General features: G+C 44.2%; 1 long non-coding RNA gene across 2 annotated transcripts in view; it reads left to right on the forward strand.

The window, feature by feature from the left end:
- The window catches only part of LOC128347233 (uncharacterized), a 76018-nt gene that overhangs the window by 32752 nt on the left and 17515 nt on the right, over nt 1-25751 (forward strand). For both annotated transcript variants that reach the window (XR_008317455.1, XR_008317454.1), the window contains exon 2: nt 2904-2988. This is a non-coding gene — a long non-coding RNA (uncharacterized LOC128347233). The remainder of the gene's footprint in view (nt 1-2903; nt 2989-25751) is intronic.

Genomic DNA, 25751 nt, shown 5'->3' on the forward strand with positions numbered 1-25751 from the left:
CAGACTTTACTGCGAGTTTACCACAAGGCTTTTCTGTGAGTTCAAAGTTGCCCCCCAAAACGATGCAAAAAGTGGATATCTTATCCCATATATAAACCGGGCGCAATGAAAAACCCGAATCATGTGTGAAGTGCTTCCCGATAGCTCGCAGGGACTTCGGGGTAAATCTGGCTGTGAATGCAAATCCTTCATTCCGGAGGAGATGCGAGCTAAAAGCCCTGCGTGTAAAAGCTCATGGCGTTTTTAGGTGGAGCTGGCAGAGATCTCTATCTGAAAGCTGGAGAGCTACTGCCAATCAGTTAAGACAATACTGAGTTAATGGACCAATGGTCTGACTCGGTAAAAGACAACTTCATATGTTTCATGCTCACTTTTGGCATTTTTTACATTGATTAAAGTATTACTTTATTTTGTCACTTTTGTTGCAGTTATAAGCGGGATTTCAGCATAGAATTCACATTTTCTTATCACATAATGTTGAGTATTCTTGAACAGCTTTCTGGCCATCCATCCGATGTAATTAATGATGTTGAAAAAATAAAATATCCCTTTTAAACTTCCTTGTATCTATACATATAGTCAACATTATTTTTGTATTTAGTCAGCATACATTCATGTTGCATTTCATCAGATATGGTAGAATGCGCACACTTCTCCTTAGCACTGTTTAAAATACACTTTGAAACTGAGAAACTATATTTTAACCTCACTATTTGAGTATGTTCTTTTTCTATATGCTTATTTTATTGTAATTACCAGTTCTTTGTGAAAAAGCTGATGTTGATTTCACAGACACACACAACGTACATTTCTCAAATGGTCTGCCATGCAGCATATACCTATAAGCTATATGCGTGCAAGATTTATGTAATATCATTACACTGTTAAATGCTCAGAGAGGTGAGAAAACATTAGGGGTGGTGTTAAAATATAATTGAGCTTCTTGTTTCTCAAAATTGATGTTTATGTCTCTTTTTATTTCCATAGATTTCTATAGTTTGTATTACTTATTTGCATAGCAGAGATTACAATCAAGAGTAACTCTGAGTGAACCAGCATTGTACAATCACTTATAATGTGGAAACCTGGCAGGGAAACAGCATAGATCTTTCTTCTCTTACTGCCAGCAGGAATTTGGTGATTGTATAATTGGCACTCCTGTCCCCAGTTCATTTACATGGGAACAAGTCTCACTGATTTCAAAATTACTTCCAAGTTAGTACTGCAAAATGCATAATGATTACACATTTAAGGTTTTGTCAAACTGAAGGCAGAGTGCATGGGAATATAACTTCAACTAAGTCCTTCACGCATGCTTTCCCCCTACCCCGATTGAGATTTGAAATTGGGGGAAATGCATATTTTCAGGGGCACTGCCAACTAGGAAACCCCCTACATCTTAAATGAATGTATTAAAAACAGTTACTTTCCTGTAGGTAAAGGTAAAGTGTGCAGTCGAGTCAGTGTCGACTCCTGGCGACCACAGAGCCATGTGGCTTTCTTGGTAGGATACAGGAGGGGTTTACCATTGCCATCTCCTGCACTCTATGAGATTATGCCTTTCAGCAGGAAGCCTGAAGTAATCACAAAAGCAGGGCCAGCATCACGGATGGCCACGTTGGCCTACTGACTGTGTTTATGTACATTTCAGTATATTGTACACTAAATGTTTTATTAATTATTTATTTATCAAACTTGTATACCGCCCCAAACTTACGTCTTTGGGCAGTTTACAACAAGTTAAAACACAAGTTAAAACAGAGAAATAAAAACCCTAAAACAATTTAAAACACAGTTAAATCAAAAAGCTTGGGTGAAAAGATAAGTCTTTAGAGACTTTTTAAAAATAGTCAGAGATGGGGAGGCTCTCATCTCAACAGGGAGTGCATTCCAGAGTCTTGGGGTAGCAACAGAAAACCCCCATCCCTGCATGGCCACCAGACAAGTTGGTGGCAATTGCAGAAGGACCTCTAGGAATGATCCCAATGGATGATTGGGATCATGAGGAATAAGACGTTCTATTAAATACCCAGGGCCTAAGCTGTTTAGGGCTTTATAGGTTATAATCTGCACCTTGTATTTTGCCTGGGAACTTATTGGTAGCCAGTGTAGCTCTTTTAATATAGGAGTAATATGGTCTCTTTGAGATGACCCAGGGACCAACCTGGCTTCCGCATTCTGTACCAACTGCAGTCTCCAGACTACGAACAAAGGCAGCCCCATATAGAGCACATTGGAGTAGTCAAGTCTGGAGGTTACCAGCATATGTTCCACTGTTCTGAGGTCATTCATCTCAAGAAATGGATGCAGCTGGTGTGTCAGCCAAAGCTGATAGAAAGCGCCTATGGCTACTACCTCAACCTGGGACACCAGGGAGAGGTGTGGAACGAGAAGCACTCTCAGACTGTACACCAGTTCCCTTTAGGAAAGTGTGACCCCATCAAGAATGGGCAGATCAAATTCATCTCTCAAGTTCCGACCTCACACAATAGGTAACATAGCAACATAGGAAGCTGCCATATACTGAGTCAGCCTAACCACATTAGAGGAGTTGCTGGACACCTCTGCATCAGACACTGCAATAAAAGTGGGATCCAAGTCTAAGTCAGCCCAAATACGAGAGATTTTGTCCACAAAAAACTCATTAAAAGTGTCACAGCGGGTAATTGATGGTTCTGACGTCTGATTCAGGGAAGGGAGTGTGTGTACTAACCCCCTCACAACCCTCAACAACTCTGCTGGATGTAAGCTTGTGGATGCAATATGGGCAGAAAAGAATTGCTTCTTTGCCACACATATTGCCAGAGCATAGATCTTCAAATGTGTTCTATTGCTTAATCTGCCGGATTTGAGTCGAGTTGTTCTCTACTTGTGCTCCAGTAATCTCTACCTTGCTGCTTCAGCTCCTGTAGATCTTCTATATACCATGGGGCCAATTTCGAAGAGGGTTGGAGAAGACGCTTAGGAGTGATCATGTCTACTGCCTTGGTAAGTTGACTATTCCAATTCAACAGGATCACCGGCAGAACCAACACTAAATCCTTCCAAGGCTTCTTGGAATCCTATTGGATCCAATAATCTTCTTGGGTGGACCATCCAAATAGGTCCTTCACCTATGCGCCATAGATGGGGAAAGGCATAAGTCCAAGGGTTACTTCCTTCCCCCACTGTATGTACAGCCAACACTCTAGGTCACAGTATAATCCACACCACTGTTTGTCATTCTCAAATATCAGCGACAGGCAGTATAAAGTCTATGGACTGTGTCTGGCCCATCAAGGCTTTCCCTCTCCCCATGTTGCCAACACATGGTGCTTCTCTTATATTTAGCAAGGGGAGAACAACTGTCCCAATCCAACCCCTGCACAGCATCCTTCCCATGGTTGTTGTTGCTGGTGTCTGCCTTCATGTTTCTTTTTAGATTGCGAGCCTTTTTAGGACAGGGAGCCATTTTATGTAAGTGGTTCCTGTGTAAACCACTTTGAGTGCTTTTGTTGAAAAGCAGTATATAAATATTTGTAGTACTTGCAGCACGTGGTAACTCACCTACAGGTTGATCATTCTCAGGGAAAAGAAGGGGAGCGCATCCTAGAGGAATAGCTATAGCAACAGAATGGAAATGGCTTTCAACTGTCTTCCTTCAAGATGATCGAATCAAGACTGTCAACTGTAGCCAAAGCCTGATCCAAAGCATACGGAAGTTAATTGTTGGCATCTGCTGATGCTTAGAATCATAGAATGTTAGAGTTGGAAGGGACCTTGGAGGTCTCCTCGTCCAGCCCCCTGCTCAGTGCTGGAAGCTGTTACAGCATCCCAGATAGATGACTGTCAAATCTCTGTATGAAGACCTATAGAGAAGAAGAGCCCACCAGCTCTTCAAAACTAAGTAATCCAGAACAAGATACAATATGTTTAGAATCCTGCCCCCCGCCAAATATGCACCCATTTGGGGTGCACCAATATATAGTTAAAGTTATACTAACTCAAGCCTCCTCATGATGTGAGAAATTAATCTAATGGTGCAGTGGGGAATCAACCTGCCTAGAGAGCAGGAGGCTGTCAGTTTGAATCCCAGCTGGTGTGTTTCCGAGAATATGGGAAACTCCTATCTCGTGCAGCAGCGATATAGGAAGGTGCTGAAAGGCATCATCTCATATTGCATGGAAGATGGCAATGGTAAACCCCTCCTGTATTCTACCAAAGAAAACCACAGGGCTCTGTGGTCGCCAGGAGTTGACACTGACTTGATGACACAACTTTTCCTTTCCTTTTATATGTAACTGATGTTTCCCAAACTATGGGGAACACTGATATTGGGCAGCATCTTTCAGAAGATGCTGAAAGGCATCATCTCATACTGTGTGGAAGGAGGCAATGATGAACCCCTCCTGTATTCTACCAAGGACAACTACAGGGCTCTGTGGTCACCAGGAGTCAAAACCGACTTGACGGCACACTTTACTTTTTAATACTGTATCAAGGACATGTGATTCATAATCTCTGTCACTAGGTGGCACAACATACTTAGTGGTCGAATATAGGGATGAAGCTGCATTTTCTTTACAATTAACAGCCAGAATTGTGTTTGGTGGTTTTTGTTTTTGTTTTTTTAACCGTGTTAAGTTCAGGCGTTAGGGGAAAAGATTAACTGTTTTTAATTTCATATTCAAAATATTGGCAAGTAGTGTATTGCATGGATTCCAGCAGCAGGCAAGGTACCTCTAGCCCAGGAGTGTGCAGACTTAAGGCTTCTGGGTTGTTGTTGTTGTTGTTGTTTTTAATTTTTTGCCAGATCCTTGGGACCTACCAGGACAAAATGCTTGCTTGTACAAAAAATGCTTGCTTGTACAAAAATTTACATCAATAGGAAAACGAAACCCCTAAATTACAGAAGAGCTTTGCTGCAGAACAAGAGGAGAGCAAGAAAGAAGCTCTCTTTGTGTGAGAAGAAACTAGAGAAAATGGGAGGGAACGTAAAAGCCATTTTTGGAAGGGCGGTATAGAAATTGAATTATTATTATTATTATTAATAAATAATAATAAAAGCAACCCTAGATTTAAAAAGAAAAGAAAAAGATTTAAAATGGTGTGACCATTCCCCCCACTCAGCCAGCCAATCGGATTTTCAGTATTGGCTGGAAGGGAAGGGAGGACGAAGCAAGCCCAAATGCCTGGACAGCTACTACAGGTAAGCCCGAGAGCTACCAGTAGCACCCAAGTTATCTACTGTCTTCCCCTGCTGTAGCCCATACATCTTTGTATTCAGGGGCGTAGCAAGGTTGGAGTGGCCCAGAGACAAGATTTTAAAATGGGACCCCCTCACTGAAGTTCAGCTCATGAAGCAAAGAAATCTTAAATGAGGCTGTTTTGTAAATTGTGGACGATGCAAATCATTTAATGGTACTAGAGAAAGACATGCTTTTCTGGTAGCTCCAGCTCTTAACACCCACATCAGTTTTGAGGATGAATACAACTGCAGGAAGCCCAGGCAGGTGCGCAGCTGGGGGAGTCAGTCATGTGACTTGCCTCTGGGGGCCCCTCAAGGCAGTGGGCCCCCAGACAACTGTCTCCCCTTGCCCTATTATAGTTACGCCCCTGTTTGTACTGCCCTATGTGGCAGTTCACTTAGTGGCAGCTGACAATGCTAAAAAAGAGAGAGAGAGAAAGAGAGATTCTAGTGCAAAACCCCAGACTTGATTTCTCTCATCACTTAACTGGATGCTTGGTGATCTGCACCTGAACTGATTCCATTGAAAAGCATTGGGTGGCGAACAGAGTAAATGTTGTGGAATGCTTCTGCTCACACAACAGAGTGGCACTTTCCAGTGATTCCCTATTCCCTTTGCAGCTCCCTGTGTCCCCCCACAAATCTGCACCTGAGAGGCCCCCTCCGCCTTCATGGATATATTTTCAGAGGGTGCAGGCAGCTACAGAGGGAAAGTGGAATTGCTGAAAATTACCTCCCCACAATGGCTCGAGAAGATGTGTTTTGCTCATTCAACTTTTACTTTGGATGTTACCCATTGTGTTTGAGCTGATGTGAGATGATATGAAAGCTCTGTGTTTGAGCGTGCTTTGGATATGTTAACACATCTAAAGCTCCAGTTGATGCTGATGAACATGCACTTTTACCCAGGCTTAATTGCCTGTGTTCTTCAGTGTTCCAACTGTTACTACCCTGTTATGCCACATCTACACTTTTTTCCTGGGTTAGGAATATAGCAACACAGATGTTTCAAAATACAGTACAAGAAGAAGGAATACATCATTGAAGCCTAAATATCTGAGCACAAAGAGAAGTTAAATACAAGCCCACTTGACTGAACTGAAAGGATGACATTGCACCCCCAGACCCCAATGAAGACAGGACACACTTCATTGGAGGAAATTAGGGCCACTTTATTAATGTACAGTTGAATAAGACTTGCAATGAGGTTCTTAACTAGCCAGAGAGCAGATATTCCTCCCATGTGGGGCCGCCTCCTAGTGAGGGCCATCCCCACACCAGGATGAATCCGTACGGATTTGGTCAGGCACCACGTCCTGACCTCCTCCCACCATGAGTTTTTACCCACTGAGAGGGGAGTGGCCCAACCTACCTCCAACCCAAGCTGCCAAAGCTCTGAGTTGCTGACTCGAGCCACCTCCCAAGCGGGGGCTATTCCCAGTCCTCTGGGCCAAAGAAGCCCTGAAGGGCTGTTCCTCATCCAAAATGGCCCTCCAGCCAAACACCGTTGCTCAATCTACTTACCCAACACCTGCACTCTCCTGCCACAAAAGTGGGACAAACCTCTGTTTAGCCCCACTTACCCCACCCAGCTAGTGCTTCTTGAATGTCTCGTTGCAAGTCCCGGAGGAGCAGCTCGTTCCCCCGGTGAGTCAGATGTATTCCATTCCCCCGTACAGGGAGGTGTCCTGTACCCAAATGTCAGAATGCTGGATAATCTTCCCACTCTCCCTATCTCATTATTCACTTTATTGCATGTCCGTTTGAAGCACAGCAGGCCCGCCTGGCCCCTCCAGCTCAGTTGTGGAAGCAGGTTGGACCAAACCAACAACAGATCTGGCCACTGTATGGCGAAGCCATGTAACTCTTTGGTTGCCTACAGGATCAAGGCCTTGCCCTGTAGTTAATCAATGTCATTGCCTCCCAGGTGAATGCACCACTGAGGGTAAGCCTGACCTGTCCCATACCGCCCATTCTAGAAGGGAACGGAAGCGTTCAAAGGCAGAGCAAGAGCTGGAACACCCCATGGGCAAGGCCCTATCCATGTAGCAGCCTCCCTCAAAGGTGAATCCCAGGAGGTCTAAGTCATCTGGATGTACCGGCAGAAGCCGTAAAGCTAACTTGATGTCATATTTTTCAATGAATGCCTCCTTCCCCTGTGCTCAGACCATCTCCACCGCGGCTTCAAATTATGTGTACTGCACTGAACACAGCTGGTGGGGTATTGTGTCATTCGCAGATCCACCTGCAGTGAAAGAGAGGTGATGTATTAGGTGATACTCTTCACTGGTCTTTTTAGGCACAACTCCCAGATGGGAAACCCTAAGGCTGGCCCAGCAGGTGGCATGAGGAAGGGGCCCAGCACCCTCCCCTCCTGCACTTCTTTATCAACGTTTCCTTTGACCTTATGCTCCAGTCCCTGAACTGATCTCAAATTCTTTGCCCAGAAACTGACCCTAGGATTCCGATAAGGGATCCGGAAACCCAGTTGGAACCCTGTCTCCTTTCCCTGATTGGCTGGTCCCGGCCACGTGGCGTGGGAGCCAAGATGGTGGCCATCGTGATGATGGGGGCACAACCTCAGATGACGGGGGCACAACCTTGCCCCCCAGCTTATCGTGCAGGCGCGGCGGTGGAGACTGGCATCCCTTCAAAACTGGTTGGGGTATGATACTGTTTCTGTAGCTAAGCCAGGCAGGCACACAGTGTAATGATAATGGATCAAAGTCGAAACCAGTGTTCAACAGATGGCTGTACTTGGGAAAGCATGAAGTTATATCAGTGTAAGAGCTGCACAGTAGTCAAAATTCCTTGTTGAACAGTTGAGTCTCCTGACTGCACCACTTATTAAATGTGAACAAGCAAATATTATACACAGCATGCTCTAGCAATTGCCCTTGGCTGCAATCTGGACCATTTGCCTGCTTGGCACCAGTTTGCAGCCACCAGGGGGATTCTTGGAAACTTGTTCTGCATTAGTACTTTCCAGCTAATCATTCTAAAAGAAAGAAGTGTGAGGGGCCGGGGGGGGGGCTTTTCCATTGCAAATACCTATTGTTATATTTTGGTACTGTACTTTTCCATTTTATGTATGCATATGTACTTTACATTGATGTTGTTTTATTCTTGTGAATCCCTTCAGGACATGGAAACATCTTCTCATTCCTTTTGATATGTAAGCGATGTGATTTTTTAAATTATTTTTTATTTGGTGGGAGAGCAGTATAGACATATTCTTATTAATCACAGTAATACTAATAATAACAGTAATAATAAACTTGTTATTCCCAAATTGCCCTAGGAAAAGCAGCTGAACAGATAGAACACAAGACAGTGGTTTAAATTTTTACAGTACTTGACATACTGTCCTCTAATGGGAGAAAAGGGGAGCTCAGAAATTAATTTAAATGCACTTGCGACCTCTTAGTCATTCTGTAAATGCTGTCACCTTCAGTAAGTTAAACTTTCCCTATTATAAAATGTTCCACATTTTAATAAATTGAATACATGTTGACCTGTCATCTGGCATTTGCAAGTAGGCACTGAAATAATTTGTACCTAAGCAGTGGTTGCTTATGTGCATTTAATAAAAGGAGCAGCTACTAAATCAAACATGACGCACATCAGGAGTGGCAGTAAAAAGAAAATCATTGAATATTCTTTGGATTGGAAATAGAGGCTGATCCAGCATCCCTCGTGGAATGTGCCACATGAGCAGTCACATGGAACATGGGGAGAGAGTCTTCAGTTCAGTGCTTGCCTCTACAGCAAGAACTATAAAGCTGGGGAGAGCAGAGGCAGGAAACAGTATTTTGCACTGAAATGACCATCTCTACTTAATAGGTGCTTCCCTCTAATGGTGTGCACGAACCGGACCGGAGGCCATGTTAGAAGCCTCCGAACTGGTTCGGAACCTGGCCGGTCTGGCGGTCCAGCACTGGGGGGGGGTCTAGCTTTAAGGGCGGGGGGTAGTGCTTACCCCTCCCGCCACTCTTCCCCCTCCGGCGCTGCAGTTAAGGGTGTAGTTTTGGGGGTGGCAGAGTTCCTCCCTGCCGCCCCTGTCCCCATTGTTGCCTGGAAGTCCTGAAAAATACCAGCACGCATGCACTCGGCGCGCACGCGCCCATCGCTGCCATTGCGCGCACATTGTGCTGCGTGTGACGTGTGCTCTTGTGCGCGCATGGCAGTGATGGGCATGTGCGTGCATGCCGAGCGCATGCGTGCTGGTATTTTTCAGAACTTCCAGGCAACAACGGGGGCAGGGGCGGCAGGGAGGAAATCTGCCACCCCAAGAAGATTTTTAACAGCACCAGTGCTGGAGGGGGAAGAGCAGTGGGGGGGAAGTACTACCCCCCTTTAAAGAGAGACTCCCCCGCCCTTCCGAACCTCCAGACCGCCAGAATGCCGAACCGGTCTGGAGGTCTTTCCAATTGTGCCCGAACCGAACCGTGCACACTCCTACTTGATTGTGTCTTGACTTTTGTCTTTCCAAGGGCTGTGGCCACCGCATTTCACTAGTGCTCCATAATTCTCTAGAAGAAGAAGTTACTTTCAGAAGAGCATGAGTCATTCCATTTGCATCTGCAGCCTCACAGGAGAGAGAGAGAGAGAGAGAGAGAGAGAGAGAGAGAGAGAGAGAGAGAGAGAGAATGACTCCTTGAGAATATCTGCTTCCATTCATGTATTGTGCGAGTCAAAGCCTTTCTCTCTTCACTCCAGCATTACTCCATAATTGAAAAATAACATTGCTCAACCCAAACTAACAGGACAATGGCATGCTAGTTTTTCTCCGTGATGTTTTATTTATTTGTCAGAGCAATGTTCATGTAAGGAGCTAGCAACTATGAAAAAACCTTCACCATGCACTTTTCAGAGAATGTCACAAACACATTTACGTATCAAAACCTTCCTAACAGTAATTGTTGGCTTTGCAGTCAAGGCTGTTGACAGAATGAAAACAAAATAGGGAGCCCTTCTGGAATGGAGAGTAAGGGTTAAAAATAAATAAATAAATATTATTATACGCTTTTATGACTAGTTTTGCTAGTCGCGCAGAAAAATGCAATAAATACTTTGATAAGCTTCTCATTGTATCTGCCTCATGGCCATTAAAGCACCGAGTTAATAGACAGGGGGAAGATCAGAGAGTCCTCAGTGGCAAAGCCCTAAAGTTCAATTTCAGATACTGCTTAAAACACTTCCTAAGGTGCCTTCTCTCATCTCGTTACCTGGTTCAGAAACCCTTCCATATGCTCTGCATGCTGACTCAACTTGAATCAAATGTTCCATCTTGTGTTCTGTTAAAAACAGGCCACTGGACTCTGTATTGAGGTCTGAGCGAGGCAGATGGACATCCTCCTCCTGGACGTTTCCATAATATTTTTAATATGCAAGGAATTTGATACAACCTTTATTCTTGGACATAAGAACACCCCTGTTGGATCAGGCTCTAGGCCCATCTAGTTCAGCATCCTGTTTCACATAGTGGCCTACCAGTTGCCACTGGGAAGCCCACAGGCAGGAACTGAGGGCATGCCCTCTCTCCTGCTGTTACTTCCCTGCAACTGGTATTCAGAGGCTGAGGCTGGATGTGGCCTATAGCCCTCACACTAGTAGCCACTGATAGACCTCTCCTCCTCTCGTCTTATCCAAACCCCTCTTAAAGCCATCCAAGTTGTTGGCTGTAACCACATCTTGTGGCGAAGAATTCCACAAGTTGATTACGCATTGTGTGAAGAAGTACTTCCCTTTTTTGGTCCTACATTTTTGGGAATCAAATTCATTGGATGACCCCTGATTCTAGTGTTATGTGGATCTCTTTTGGATCTCTCAGTGGCTTTCTGTACCATTGACCATGGTATCCTTCTGGATCACCTGGGGAGACTGGACATAGCAGGCACTGCTTTGCAGTGGTTCTGTTCATACCTCTCAGGCAGATTTCAGAAGGTGTCACTTGGAGACTGCGTGAAGTGAGAGCTTTTGTATGGTATCCTGCTGGGCTCCATCTTGTCTCCAGTGCTGTTTAACTTCATCATGAAACCACTGGGAAACATCATCAGGGGATTTGGTGTAGGGTGTTAACAGTACGGTGAACCAAAATCTACTTCTCTATGTCAGCTTCATCAGGCAGTGGCATAACTTTCCTAAATGCCTGCCTCGAGGCAGTAGTGGGCTGAATGAGGTATAACAAATGGAGACTGAATCCAAACACGACAGAGGTGCTCATTGTAGGAAGCTGCAGTTTGGGAAATGGGATAGAACTTTCAGTTCTGGATGGGGTTACACTCCCCTAGAAGTTTGACATTTAGGAGTACTTCTGGACCCAACCCTCTCTCTGATACCTCAGGTGGAGGCAGTGGCCGGGAGTGCTTTCTGTTAGCTTCGGCTGGTTTGCCAACTGTGTCCTTTCCTGGAAGTGAGTGACCTTAAGACAGTGGTGCACATGCTGGTAACCTCCAGGCTTGACTTCTGCAATGCATTCTACATGGGGCTGACTTTGTATGTAGTTTGTAAACTGCAATTGGTGCAGAATGTTTCAGTTGTTAAAACTTCTTGGTTTGGTTTGTTGCTGTAAACCACCTAGAGAGTATTGGGTAGTATGCAGATATGTTAAATAAATAAATAAACCCTCCACGATTGGCGTGGAGACTTGGGGAATTAGCATCAATCTCCAGATGATTATTGAAAGCATTTCAGAAGTTTTTTAGCCATTGTCAACAGATCTCCAGGAATAGCTCGAGTCAGAGTTGGCAGCCCTACCACCTACCTATTTATAGGCATTTTGATCAGCAGTAATTCAACAGAGGAAAAAGGGGAAGTTAAGGATTTCCAGTACTTTGTGGTAGTCAAGTTACAGGGTCTTTGTCCTATGCAACATGTTTTCCCTGTTTATTCGTAGTGTTAGGGTGATAAGTTGCACTTATTTTTTTAAAAAAGGTAGACATTGGGAATCTTGAGCCAGAAGTATAAGCAGCAGGGCTCAGTGTTTGACTCCTTGTAATACTGTGGCAACTTGCAAATAGGGGTGTGCATGGAACCGTTTTTGGCCGTTCGGTTTGAATTTGAATCAGCTTGCCAGTCTGCTAAGCTGGCAGTCTGGTCTGTTCAATCGAAGCGGATTGAACCGGTTTGACCCAGTTTGAGGGGCAATGGTTGTAAAAGGAAATCCGGTGAGCAAAGGGGAATCCTGCCCTTAAAAGGTTTCTAAGAGTGGCCAGGGAGGGGTGGGTAGAGGGCACCTTATTGGTGCTGGCGGCTCCTCTAAACCCCGGTGCTCCTCCCTGCAGCGCTGCGTCAGCGGCACTGTTCTGGTCTCCATGGATGCATGGAGGCCATTTGTGTGACCTCTGTGCATGTGCAGAGGCCATTTGTGTGACCACAATGCAACCAGTGCGTGGTCACGCAAATGGCCTCTATGCATCCGTGGAGGCTGAAACCGTGCCGCTGCCATGTGGGCTGCACTGCAGGGGAGAGCATCGGGGTTTAGAGGAGCTGGTGCCACCCCTGGTAAGGTGCCTTCTTGCTGCCACCCCCAGGGTTTCTAAGGCCACCCTTAGAAACCTTTTAAAGGCAGGATCCCCTTTACTTGTAAAGAGGAATCCTCTCCAGATTACTCTTTACAAGCATCACCCCTTGAACTGTTGAATTGGTTAGAACCAGTCCATAATGGATCAGGCCCAATTGGGTTCATACTTGCACTGGCCACCTTTTTTGAGGCCCATTCGGTTTAAGTTTGACCTGTTCAAGCTGGGCTGGTTCAAATCAAACTCTGTTTGATTTGAACTGGTTCTATACACCCCTACTTGCAAATGGAGGAAACTGATCTCTGAGTGTGCTGTTACTGCAGCAGCACTACTGTTGCTGGTCAGATTGTGTTACTGTGGATACTGCCCTAGTAGGGATCTCGTATGCAAGGGTCGCATCTGGTCACAGAAAGCTGTTGATTTTGGCTTGGCTGCTTTTGCTAAGCTGTTCATAGCTTTACCTGACAGCTTACCAAAATAGATTATACTTGATGAGTGTGGAAAAGAATATACTTGGACAGAAATGGCCAGCTATATGAAGCTCGTCCTTAAGTAGAGCATTGGGTTCTATCAAATGTAAACTTGAGAAGATCCTAACATAAAAGCGAGGGGCGAGAGAGGCGGGGTGATAGAAAAACTGAAGAAAGGGTTGCAGGGTGCATACCTGTCCCTATGTTCTGCATAACTGGAGCGTGTGGATTTCAGTGGTCATTCTCTTTGAGGTGATGAGTACAACTGAAGGAAGCCCAGATGGGTGCACGGCTGGGGGAGTCAGCTATGTGACTTAGGAACATAGGAAACTGCCATATACTGAGTCAGACCATTGGTCTATCTAGTTCAGTATTGTCTTCACAGACTGGCAGTGGCTTCTCCAAGGTTGCAGACAGGAATCTCTCTCAGCCCTATCTTGGGTGGAAGGAGGCAAGTAGGTGGAAGGAGGCAAGTAGGCTTTACCAGGAGTTGAGGCCCTGTGTGTTTCAGTTCTAAAAACTCATGCTGAGGATTCACTCCAAGAAGATCTTGGCAGTAATGAAAGTTGCGGGAAAGGAGGAAAGGGACCAAGTCAGCAGGGTCTCTGGTGCACTGGAAAGGCTGTTTGGCGCCACCAGTTCCCCAACAGTAGGACCAGAGACTTGGTGCTGAACTTGTGGTACCTGGAAGTGTCCATAGGGGGGAAACATGCATGCCCATGGAAGTGTCTGTGGGGTTGGTGTGCACACCGCCCCACAGGATTTGTGCTATATGCATTGAGGGAAGAAGGGCCATCTCCTAGATTTTTTTTTGCCTGAAGGGAAGTGTGAGACCGGTGCTTATACTGCAAATGACAAAAACAAAGGCTTGATTAAATTAAAGCTTGCGATGCTCCTTGTGCCTATTCAGGTGCTCAAAATGAGCAATAGGCTGATGGCTTTGTCCTTCTGGTTCTCTTTTGTTACTAATGCCAGCAATTCTCAAGCAATTACCCAAGAGTTATGTTTTAGCTTCTATGGAAAGGGACTGGATTGACCTTGTCTAATCTCAGGGCTTCACATTGTGCCAGACTGGGTACTCTCTAAAGCAGAGATGCTGATTTAATGCCAGCACCCTTATCAGACCAGGGTGGTTTTTAATCTTTGTTATTCGGCTAGCCATAACATCTGCCTGCTGTCAGATTGGTTGGTATGGCCAGTCTCAGTCCTTTGGGATCCTTGCTCTTGCTCTGAGGCACCAGTAGGATTGCCAACGTTGTGTTGGCTGAAATCGGGATGCTGAGGGGGACGGGGGTGGGGGACCACCTAGGGCTTCTCTTGGTCCCAGGTGGCAGCTGCTGCTAGGCACACTTACCTGGTGGTGGTCACTCACCAGCACCACCACCACCAGGGTGGCTGATGCTGCACGGTGGTGAGAGCTATCACGCCTCCCAATTAAACTATGTTAAGTATGTCAGGGGCTCGGGGGCCAGGCTGGTGACAGCCAAAACTAGCGAGAAGGTGGCTCTGGCAAAATACTCTCTTATTCGACCCACCTTTCCCCCTAAATTTTTTCTATCTATCTATCTATCTATCTATCTATCTATCTATCTATCTATCTATCTATCTATCTATCTATTTTTACATGTTTTTATACTGCCCAAAACTTAGGTCTCTGGGCGGTTTACAACAAGATAAAAACAACATTAAAACATTAGTTAAAAACAAAAACAAGAAATTTAAAACACAACAATTTAATTTTTTAAAAACAATATTCTAAAACAACATTAAAAACAATCAAAACAGTATCAGTTAAAAGCCTGGGTGAACAGATGTGTCTTTAAAGACTTTTTAAAAATTGTCAGAGATGGGAGGCTCTTAATTCACCAGGGAGCGTATTCCAAAGCCTTGGGGCAGCAACGGAGAAGACCCATCCCTGAGTAGCCACCAGATGAGCTGGTGGCAAATGCAGAGGGACCTCTCCTGATGATCTCAATGGGCGGTGGGGTTCATCACGAAGAAGACGTTCTCTTAAATACCCTGGGCCGAAGCTGTTTAGGGCTTTATAGGTTATAACTAACACCTTGTATTTGGCCCGGAAACATGAAGCTGATCCGGCTGATTTCAGGCCTCTGCACACGTGTGGATTGTCTTCATTTGGGAGGAAGGTGGGTCGAGTAAGGGAGTCTTTCGCCCGTGCCGCCTTCTCTCTAGTTTTGCTTGTCGCCAGTATGTGTGCCAGACTTAACATAGTTTAATTGGGAGGCAAGAGAGCTCCCGCCGCTGTCCCGCTCCGCAGCTTTAAAAGTTTTTTTTTTAGTCCAATAAAGGGTTAAAAGAAGTCAAAAAGCAGGAGAAATGAGTCCCTATTGGGACAAGCATTTTCCCACAAGGCGTCATGACATCCTGCACAGGGCGGGACAGTTGGCAACTCTAGGCCGCACCAGGTAGTCCAAATCAATGATACTGATTGCATTTCCATACTTTGGAGCTAAATCATGGACACAATGGGTTGTGATAGGAGAGAAATGAGGGATTATTTAGCAGGGGGGAACTAAATCAAGCCATCTCCTCCTGGACATTTTGTTCTGTCTGGGGCTAGGCATGTGTTTCTCTCTGGCAGCTGTATCAGGGGAGGCAAATGCATGCACGGTACCCCTTTGCACATGTGGTTGCTCATCAAGGTTGGAAGATTGACGCCTACTTCTTTGTGTATGCTGCCTAGCTAGATGGATGTCTGAGTGCAATCTGTGCTTCATATGAAGCATTGATTGTGCATTTAAGTCAGTGGAATTTAAGCCCCTTAACTTAGCTTGGTGTGTACTTACTGAGCAAACAGTAAACCACCAATTTGCTAAAACCACCAATGACTCATTGACAGGAGCTGATGTCTCTCCTGATTTGTATGCAGAGCTTCACACATAGACACCACTAGCTCCATAAACAGCAACTGTACTGAACTGCAAAACATCGTAACTGGCAAACAAGTCTTCAGACAGAGTCGAGCTCCCTGCAGTGCAAACCTGGGCTTTTGAGGTGTATAGCAATCTGCAAATGATCCCAGCAGCAGCCATGCATATGAGCAACACTTGCTGCTGGGAACATCCATCTCTGCCAACTGAGGTCTGAAATAACAGCTAATGAGCTTTTGTGCCCCCCTCCCCTTTTCTCTTAAAAAAACCCACCTTATTAAAATGCTACAGCTGTTGTTTAACGTTTACCTTCTGCATGTGAATGCCAGGAGTAACGGATCCTGGAATTAAGGGCAGCTGAATAGCTTTTATGGCTATATGCAATAAATAACGTACCTACAATATCTATGAATGAGTGGAGGGGGTATCTCTTGGCATTTTATGGATCTATACTCTAATTAGGGAGTGGAACTGCATTGTCAAGAGAGCCACAGCAATGTGCTGGAGGGTTATTGTTTGTTTGTTTGTTTTTTAAAATAAAGTAGCACTGACAACATACAGCCAAAGTAGTATGTTTTTGGCCAATATAGACTTACATGAAAGAAAAAGAATCCAGATATTCATGTGTGGATCTTGCTCATGGAGATTTCACTGCATGTACATACAAACGGCATTCAGACTAATGGCAGACCATTATTTGTTTTCATGAGTTCAAGGGTTCTTCACATGTTTGGACCTATGGACCCCACAGTTCCCCAAGCATAGGCCCTCACCCTATTTGCATAATTTATTTTCATAAGACTGAAGTTGCAGAAGGCCTGTAGTTTGCAACAAACCATAGTTTGCTCTTTCCTTAGAACCTATCAACTATGGTCTGGGCAAACCAGGGCCCCAAACCATGATTTGATACTAGTTTGATATTGTGGTTTGTGGGCAATCTATGATTTGTGCAAACCATAGTTTGCTGGGTTCTGAGGAACATAGGAAAGAACATAGGTAGGCTATACACACGATTGCAGAAAATTGGGCTAGCCTCCGCTAGCCCGATTTTCTGCAACCGTGAGAACCACCGGGCTCGGCTGCAAGCCCGGTGGTTCTTGAGTGGGTAACCTGCTCAAGTAGCCCGCTCCTAAAACCGGGTTTGTGGAGCGAGCTTTCCACAAACCCGTTTTTTTAAATTGTGAGTAGCCGCACTGTACCGTGACTACTCACAAGGAGACCCCTGGAGGGGAGGCAAAAAGCTGCCTCCCAGCTCTGGGGGTCTCGCCAGCATGCCTGCGCACTCACAGGGCATGCATTCCGGGGGCTGATTGGCTCCCGCTTCCCCCAGCCCCTGCTGGCTCCGTCACGCTGCTGGCAATCATGTGGGCAGCCGATCCGGCCGCCCAGGGCTCCCACCCTGCTCGTGTGCGGGTAGAGTGGGCTTAGCCCGCTCTCCCTGCTCACTCTCCAAAACCTGGTCTCACTGATCGTGAGACCCAGCTCAGGAAGTTGCCATATACTGAGTCAGACCCCTGGTCTTTCTAGCTTGGTGTTGTCTTCACAGACTGACAGCAGCTTCTCCAAGGTTGCAAGCAGGAGTCTCTCTCAGCCCTATCCTGGAGAAGCCAGGGAGGGAACTTGGAACCTTCTGCTCTTCCCAGAGTGGCTCCACCCCCTGTGGGGAATATCTCACAGTGCTCACACTTCTAGTCTCCCATTCAAATGCAACCAGGGCAGACCCTGCTTAGCTAAGGAGATAAGTCATGCTTGCTACCACAAGACCAGCTCTTCTGCCAGGGACAAACTGTGGTTTGCTGTAAACCAGTATTGGAAGCTTATAATCTCCTCATCCCATGCATGGGGGAAGGAGAGATGGTAGGATGTGAGCCCAAGGTCAAGGCTGCTTGTGCTGGCAAAGAATGGTTGACTATTACATCTGAACGAACTCATATAGGGAAGGCGGCAGCTTCCCTGAGCATGCACACTGAATACCTGTAGCAAAATACACAAATGCATTTGGGATATAATGTTGTCCAGATACTTATTATACAAATACCAGTCTTAAGCACGCATGCATTTAAACGAAAGTAACCAAAGTATATTTAGGCCTGAGACCTATTAGTGTGTGAGTACATATCTACTGTTTGTCCCAGACTACAAATGAGAACATGTATGAATAATTGGGGAGCAAAAAAACCCTTGAAGCAAATTGTTCAGGTCAGACAGTGGGTTGACCTATTGAATTTTAAGGAGATGCTATGTTTGGAAGCTGCTGGCATGCAAAATATAGACATGGAGGGGTTTTTCCCCATCCATGGCAAGTAGCCTGTGCCCTCTTCCCCTGCAGGATGCTCATTAAGTGCCCAAGTCAGCACTGGCTATCTGCAGCATGGCTTGAGGCTATTTTCATTTTGCAAGAGTGTCACCAGGAAACAGAGGAAACTAAAACCATCCTTTTGTTGTGAGAAGGAAAGGGGGAGTAGTTCCCTTTTAAACAGCAAAACAGTATGGACTTCGTGTATGTAGATGTAACAATCTCTACGTTTGCTGAGGAAACGGAAGCACACTGAATGGATTTTTCCTTTGAATTGTTGTTCTGTCTAAACGCTTTAGTCAGCAGAGTTAGAGGGCTTATTTGGAGCCTTGGAGAGTTTTTTTCTCAAGGACCAATGGTTTTTTTGTTTTTTTAGGAGATGGGGTTCAACCTGTGTTAATGTGAGCATGGTGATGAAAGAATTAGCGGAACCACACTCCACCACTGTAACAGCCCCCAGAGGGGTAGCTCTGTCCATCCGTATCAACAAAGAGACTCATGGCAACACTTCATCACATTTCACGTTATGCATGTGGTGAAATGGCCTGTTGTCCACAAACACTTACCTTAAAAACAAACTGTTAGTCTTGAAGGTGCCACAAGACTCTTCTGTATTTTTACTCCACCGTTATAGTAACCCCTCTGCTCACTGTAATAGAGTTTTTAAATGAGTATCCATAGGAACATAGGAAACTGCCATATACTGAGTCAGACCATTGGTCTATCTAGCTCAGTATTGTCTTCACAGACTGGCAGCGACTTCTCCAAGGTTGCAGGCAGGAATCTCTCTCAGCCCTCTCTTGGAGAAGCCAGGGAGGGAACTTGAAACCTTGTGCTCTTCCCAGAGCGGCTTCATCCCCTGAGGGGAATATCTTGCAGTGCTCACACATCAAGTCTCCCATTCAGATGCAACCAGGGCAGACCCTGCTTAGCTATGGGGACAAGTCATGCTTGCTACCACAAGACCAGCTCACCTCACCATAGCTGCCAATTGCCAACTACTATGTTACAAGTCCTATGGAAGTCAATGAATGGATAGTTGGTGATTGAGGGGAAAGGCCATCATGTGATCTCTGACATTTTTATTTAAATATTATGACTCACTGCCTGTCTGTCTTTGTAATCATTCACCTGTAGAGAACAATCTGGTGCTCTTGACAGCTCTGTGGAGTTTGGTACTGCGGTATAATGTTGTTTTAGAAGCAAGTATCTTTCCTTTAAGAGCCAAATAGGCTAAGACATGTCCATGTGTTTGGAGCTGGACTCCTGAGCAACTGAGAGGGAGATGGCACCATGCCCCTCAGATCTACACAGCCAGGTATATCCAGATGTGATTGGGTAAGCCTGTGGTTTGTGTATCCCTGAGGGATTTCTTGGGGGTACTTTGTAGTTCTCGGTAGGGCAGCATCTGTCTGTTCTAGGACTCTCTTTTGCCTTTGGCTTAACTGTTGAGATGAAACATCACCTTCTTTTATGGTTACATGACAAAAACAGTACCATTCCTCCAATTTTGGTAAGCTGATTTCTTTTAATATCATGGTTGCCAATTAGGCACATTTCCACACTGATTTTGAAAATTTCAGGCCTGAGGGGTGCCCAATACCTCTTACTCAAAATATGAGTACGACAAGAAATTGTTACTGTACAAAATCTTTTTGGTTGGGGGTACTTGCAAGTTGTCTGAGATCTCAGATGAGGTAGGCAACCCATCAATGAAAAACACGGAGGTAGGTGACAAGTGGGATATACTCTCCCTTCCCATGTTGTTGGTGCTATCTAACAGGATTCCACCCCCACCCCAGTAACCCAACCCATGTATAAATTGGGCTAACAATTATTTGCACCTTTGATTATGTTTTTTTGTTAGTGTGCCATTCTCTGGTACAGTAAATAGTATCTACCTGTATCCTTTGCCCATGTTACAATACCTTAAACTGAATCCAACCGTTGGTCCATCTAGTCCAGCATTGCCTCCTGTAACAGGCAGTAGTTATCCAGGGTTCCAGTCTTTCCCAGTTCTGGTCCGTGGGATTCTTTAGCTGGTGATGGGAATGTTAATCCTCGACTTTATGAATGCAAATTTCAATAAGTTTTCTTCCTTTTCCTTGGTTGGCTGTAAACAACATCTTTGTACCTGACAACTGGGGAAAGTTGCTTCTTTCTAGCAAAACCCCTCTTGCAGTACTCTAGAGAGAAAGTACACTGTACATACAGTACCCAGGCACACACTCTCACATGGTTAAAAATAGTGCAAGCCTTCAGGCTTAAAATTGCAGTTTGCGCAAAGTCACACTAATGCACATTCCAGAAACAACTAATTTCATACCCATGTGAGTCTCTAATCATTACCAGCTATTACATGAGCGGGATTGACCAGCATACAGATTCTGTTCAGCAATTATCTCCCCTCCCCCACCCCACCCCCAAGCTGAGTTGAACATTCACAAGGAGACTTTTCCACACATTCAGATAATCTGAACGCTCACTTTTGGAAGGCATGCCTGAAGAAAAGGTTCAGACAGTTTAAATGAAAATCTAGGATGCCACCTCTGAATCAACTGCAAACTTATGCATAATGAAGTTCTTCCAGAAAGTGGATGTTATGAGTTTACTAGCTTACTGGGGAGTGCTGGTCATATAGAGTAATAATTCACAAGAAAACCAGTGACTTGGATGTGGTTCCGCTATAATTTTGCTTATTGACTGTACTTAGTTGTTTTTATTATTTGCCATAAATGTGGAAAGATAGGATAATAAGTATTTTTGATACAAGTACATGAAGAAAATAAAAATTGACTGTAGGTTTAGGGCAAGCTAAAGGAAGTACTTTTTCCATACATTTCATGGAGAACTTATGACATTATTGGTGACTTGGAGGTGAGACCCATCGTTGACAGGGCATAATCATTTTTGGAAGGGTGGTATAGAAATCAAATGAGCTGTTTTTGGAAGGGTGGTATAGAAATAAAATAATAAATAAATAAATAAATAAAATAAGGCAGTATAAGGGCAATGAAATATGCATTTCCAGACTGCAAAGCTTTTTCAATGACCTTCTTTAATGCGCAATAAAAGTTAAAAGTTTAAAAACATTCAGAAGTTTAAAACTTAAAAACTAAACCACAGATGTAACCAAATAGCAGACGTTTCGATGTAAGACATCATCACCTCAGTGATGTCTTACATTGAAACGTCTGCTATTTGGTTACATCTGTGGTTTAGTTTTTAAGTTTTAAACTTCTGAATGTTTTTAAACTTTTAACTTTTATTGCGCATTAAAGAAGGTCATTGAAAACGCTTTACATAAAATAAATTTCTGTGTAGATTTCACTTTCCAGAAAGTTCAAGAAATGAAACACAGGAGGACCTCCTAATATCGCAGGGGTAATGTTTGTGGTAACCACGATATTGGAGTGCTTGACCTACCTTCCAAAATGAGGTTAGGTTCCTTAGCTAAACAATGCTCTCTTGCGGTGAGAGTGGATGGAGCAGCTTGTGCAGGGAGAGTGGCTATTTAAACTTTAAATCTCCATGCACATCAGCTGAGAAGTAGGTTGAACAGCCTGGGCCTCTTGCACCCTCTTCTTTAAACCTCATCACGTCAGCAGAGAAGCAGGGAGAGTGGTTATTTAAACTGTAGACCATTTTAGATAGGGAGGTAGGATATGGTGAACAACTGAAACTATCCTCCCAATAACTAAGTTGGTATACAGGGAGAAGGCCCGTGAATGGGTGGAACTGCTATTTGAGGACCACCTGTATATATCATATAATTTTTCATTAATGTGTTTTCAAAAGGGAAGTAAAAGAAGAGTTTTATATTTGTAGGTTTTCAGTTTCAAATATTATTCATTTTATTGAAAAATTACCATATAAGGTAAGTTTCAATCATGGTAAATGTGAATCTGAGAAAGATCTGCTTCTCTTAAGCATGATGTTTTGAAATGATTCAGTTGACTGAGTGTTACTCATCGGTTGAGGAGAATAACAGTTAAAATACGATTATACAGGATACCCTCAACTATTGAGAGTACTTTTTTCGCAGTTTCAGCTATTTGTGGTTTTGCTATATATACCCAGTTTAAATTATTGTGAATTGCCATTGACTGTTCCTGTGTGTGCATTTGACACTTCCAGTGGCATTTCTGGCTTGGAGGCACTTCTGGAGGCAGCATGGAGCCATGTTGTGTGGAATTTGGAGGGGATTTTATGGTTTTGGGGGCCTTTGTTACCTCTCGCTTGGATTACTGTAAGGCACTCTACCTAGGGTTGCCTTTGAAAATGATTTGGAAGCTTCAACTAGTCCAAAGTGCAGCGGCCCACCTCCTCATGGGTGGCCGTAGATTTGATAGTGTTACACTTCTTTTAAGGTCACTGCACTGGTTGCCTGTTCACTTCTGGGTCCAATTTAAAGTGCTAGTTCTTACCTACAAGACCCTTATGGGCTTAGCATCTGTATATCTCTGAGATCGCATCTCTCAGCCAGTTGTATCTTGTCCTGTGAGGTCTTCTCAGTTGGCCCTCCTTAGTGTCCTGGTGTAGTGTGTGCTGCCTGGGCCCGTAGGAGGCCCTCATAACCCCATCATACCCTTCTTGGCTGCCCCTCTTCTTTGGAACACCCTTCCCCCTCCAGATTCGTTCAGCTCCCTCCTTAGTGGCTTTCAAGGCCCTTCTCAAGACCTACTTTTTCCACCAGACTTTTGCCCTTTGATTAAAAAAAATTTATATTGCTGTTGTTATTGTTATTGTTCACCACTTAGAGTCTTTGGAGGAGGCAGTATAGAAGAAATTTTTAATAAATAAATAAATTTTCTGGTGGAGCTGGAGATGCCAAGATGCCACATACTCTTTTGTGAGCAAATTCTGGCCAGCACCACATTCGCAGCACAGCCAGGAGTGGCTCTCCCTGCTTTAAAAGGCACGGTTCTGTTTTTCAGAAGCTTAGCCAGTGTCAGCTTCCCAGCCTGGCCGGGAACATGTCTCTCTGCCTTTTAAAGCAGGGAGAGCCGCTCCCGGCCATGCTTTGAACATAGCGCTGGCCAGAATTTGCTTGCAAATGGGGCACGTGGCCCCATTTGCAAGCAAAACCATGCTCCCTGCATCTGATGTCAGACACAGGGGGCATGGCTGGGGCGCAGGGCGCGGCCCCTGAGTGAGGTGACCTGGGTTCTCTGAACCCCTTCACGCAATGGTGACTCTGCACCTGGTTGTACTCTTTTCTTATTTCTGGTGCCCCCGCTTTTATTATTTTTAGTATTTTCCAGTGTACTGAGGAACATAACCCCATCATACCCATAGACACAAGGTTTTAATTATTGCAGTGTCGGCATTTGTGGTGGTAGCACAGAATGTAAGCCCCACAATAACTGAGGGCCTCCTGTGTTCAGAATTTCTTCTTAAAAATAGCAACAAACAAACAAAACCCCCAAACCTTTCCCCCGGCATCAGAGGCATAACTAGGGAAAATGGTGCCCAGGGCAAGCACTGAAATTGCACCCCCACCGATGCCCCCCCATCCAAACATCTGACACGCATCTTTCAGAAAACTTTTATTTTACCATAATATTACCTCAAAAATTACAAAAATTACCAAAAATGCAAAAAAACTCCAAATGCAATAAATTACCCCAAATGCAATAAATTACCCAAAATGCAAAAGATTACCCAAATTTTTCAAAAAAGGGGGACCTAAGATTTGCTACAAGCCAGGAAGGAAAAGCAGTTTTAAATACCACCTGAAAATAAAGGCTGCTAAATTCATGTGGCAAGGTGGTGACAAATCAACAGCTGCTTTTAATTGGGCTTAGGGGCCTCTTGAAATAGTTTCTATTCCCCAAAAAGATACAGTACAGGGAGCAATTAGAGAGGCTTGTAAAGTCAAGTATATAAAAATGGTCTACATGGATTTGGCTTGATAGACAAGCTTATACAGTTTATATGGGTTGGCATCAGGATTAGTGTGTTCCACTTTTGTAGCTCAACTGCTCCTAATTAAACCCCGATAGCACAGTGCTGGGGCCTATGTGAACACCTACACCGATTCCATACATCATCTTAAGTTTCCAAATGGATGCATGGCTTGGAAACAAAGTGCTTCTAATATACAATGCAGGTTTAGAGAAAAACCTACTCCCTGAATAGTCCCAAATAGACCCACAGTTTTCTACTGCCTTTGGAATTCCTTTCAAGGATTTATTTATGAAATGCACTGTATCCAATCTACCACATTTTAGCTGCTGCTGCCACATCTGCTCATAAAAGGGGCTACAGGGTGCAGCTAAAATAGAAGGATGTGTTTTCCTTTCTTCATGCAGCATTTAGAGTGTTCTCAAAGTTGGAAAGATTAGTAGTCATCTGTAAATAGTCAGTCAATGATGTTCACCACCCAAACAGTGCAACTGAATTGTTTTACCCTCTGCTCAAATTCTATTCAAAATGTATTTTCAATCTTGGCTTGGATACTAGTTTTAGTGAGCATTGCTATTTCTACTTGTGGAGTCTTGCATGTATAAGGACAATTTGATATCTTCTCCAGTTCTAATTTTATGATTTGCATTGAATGGTGGTAGAAGGGCAATGCCCAGTTCTGTGTTTAATTGGAAGTCAGTCCTATTCAGTTCAAAGGAACTTATTCCCAAGTAAGTGTACATAGCATTATAATCTTGAATGTTTAGCACCTAGAGCTACTACCAATTGAAGGTACTCTTTAAACCATTTAATTACCTAAATTTATTTATTTATTATTTCTCTGTGTAAACCGCCCTGAGCCATTTTTGGAAGGGCGGTATAGAAATCGAATAAATGCTAATAATAATAATAATAATAATAATAATAATAATAATAATAATAAGCTGATCATGTCCCTCTTACAAAATATTTTAGGGTTGCAAGTTTAATGTTCTGTATCTGTGTGTCTGCATAGTTGGATGAAGAAACACAGCTCTGCTCTCTAGCCTAAAAGCATCAGGAGGACTGTTATGGCTTTTTGTTTTTTAAGATTCATTTAATCCTCATTTGGAACATGAAAGGGAAAGTCCTAGAGGGATGTTGGGGTAATGTGGCAACTTTGTTCAATACCAGATTAACAAGAGAATGCTAAATTGCTCCCCTCCACCATATGTTCACTGCACCAGAATTTTAGCCCTTGCAGTTGTGCCTGGGCTTTTGATCTTAAGGGATCAAACCCACAACAGTTGTTAAGTGGTTTTTTTTTGGGGGGGGGTTAAAGGAGTGATGTAGTGGGGGGGATGAATGACAATAGTGTTCCAGTTTGTTCTAAACAACAGTTAAAGCCCCCCCTTTTCTAACAAAGGAGGAGGAGCCGGGAGGTCCGTTGGGCAGGCA

This window comes from Hemicordylus capensis, chromosome 1, assembly GCF_027244095.1.
Source record: "Hemicordylus capensis ecotype Gifberg chromosome 1, rHemCap1.1.pri, whole genome shotgun sequence".
Lineage (NCBI taxonomy): Eukaryota > Metazoa > Chordata > Lepidosauria > Squamata > Cordylidae > Hemicordylus > Hemicordylus capensis.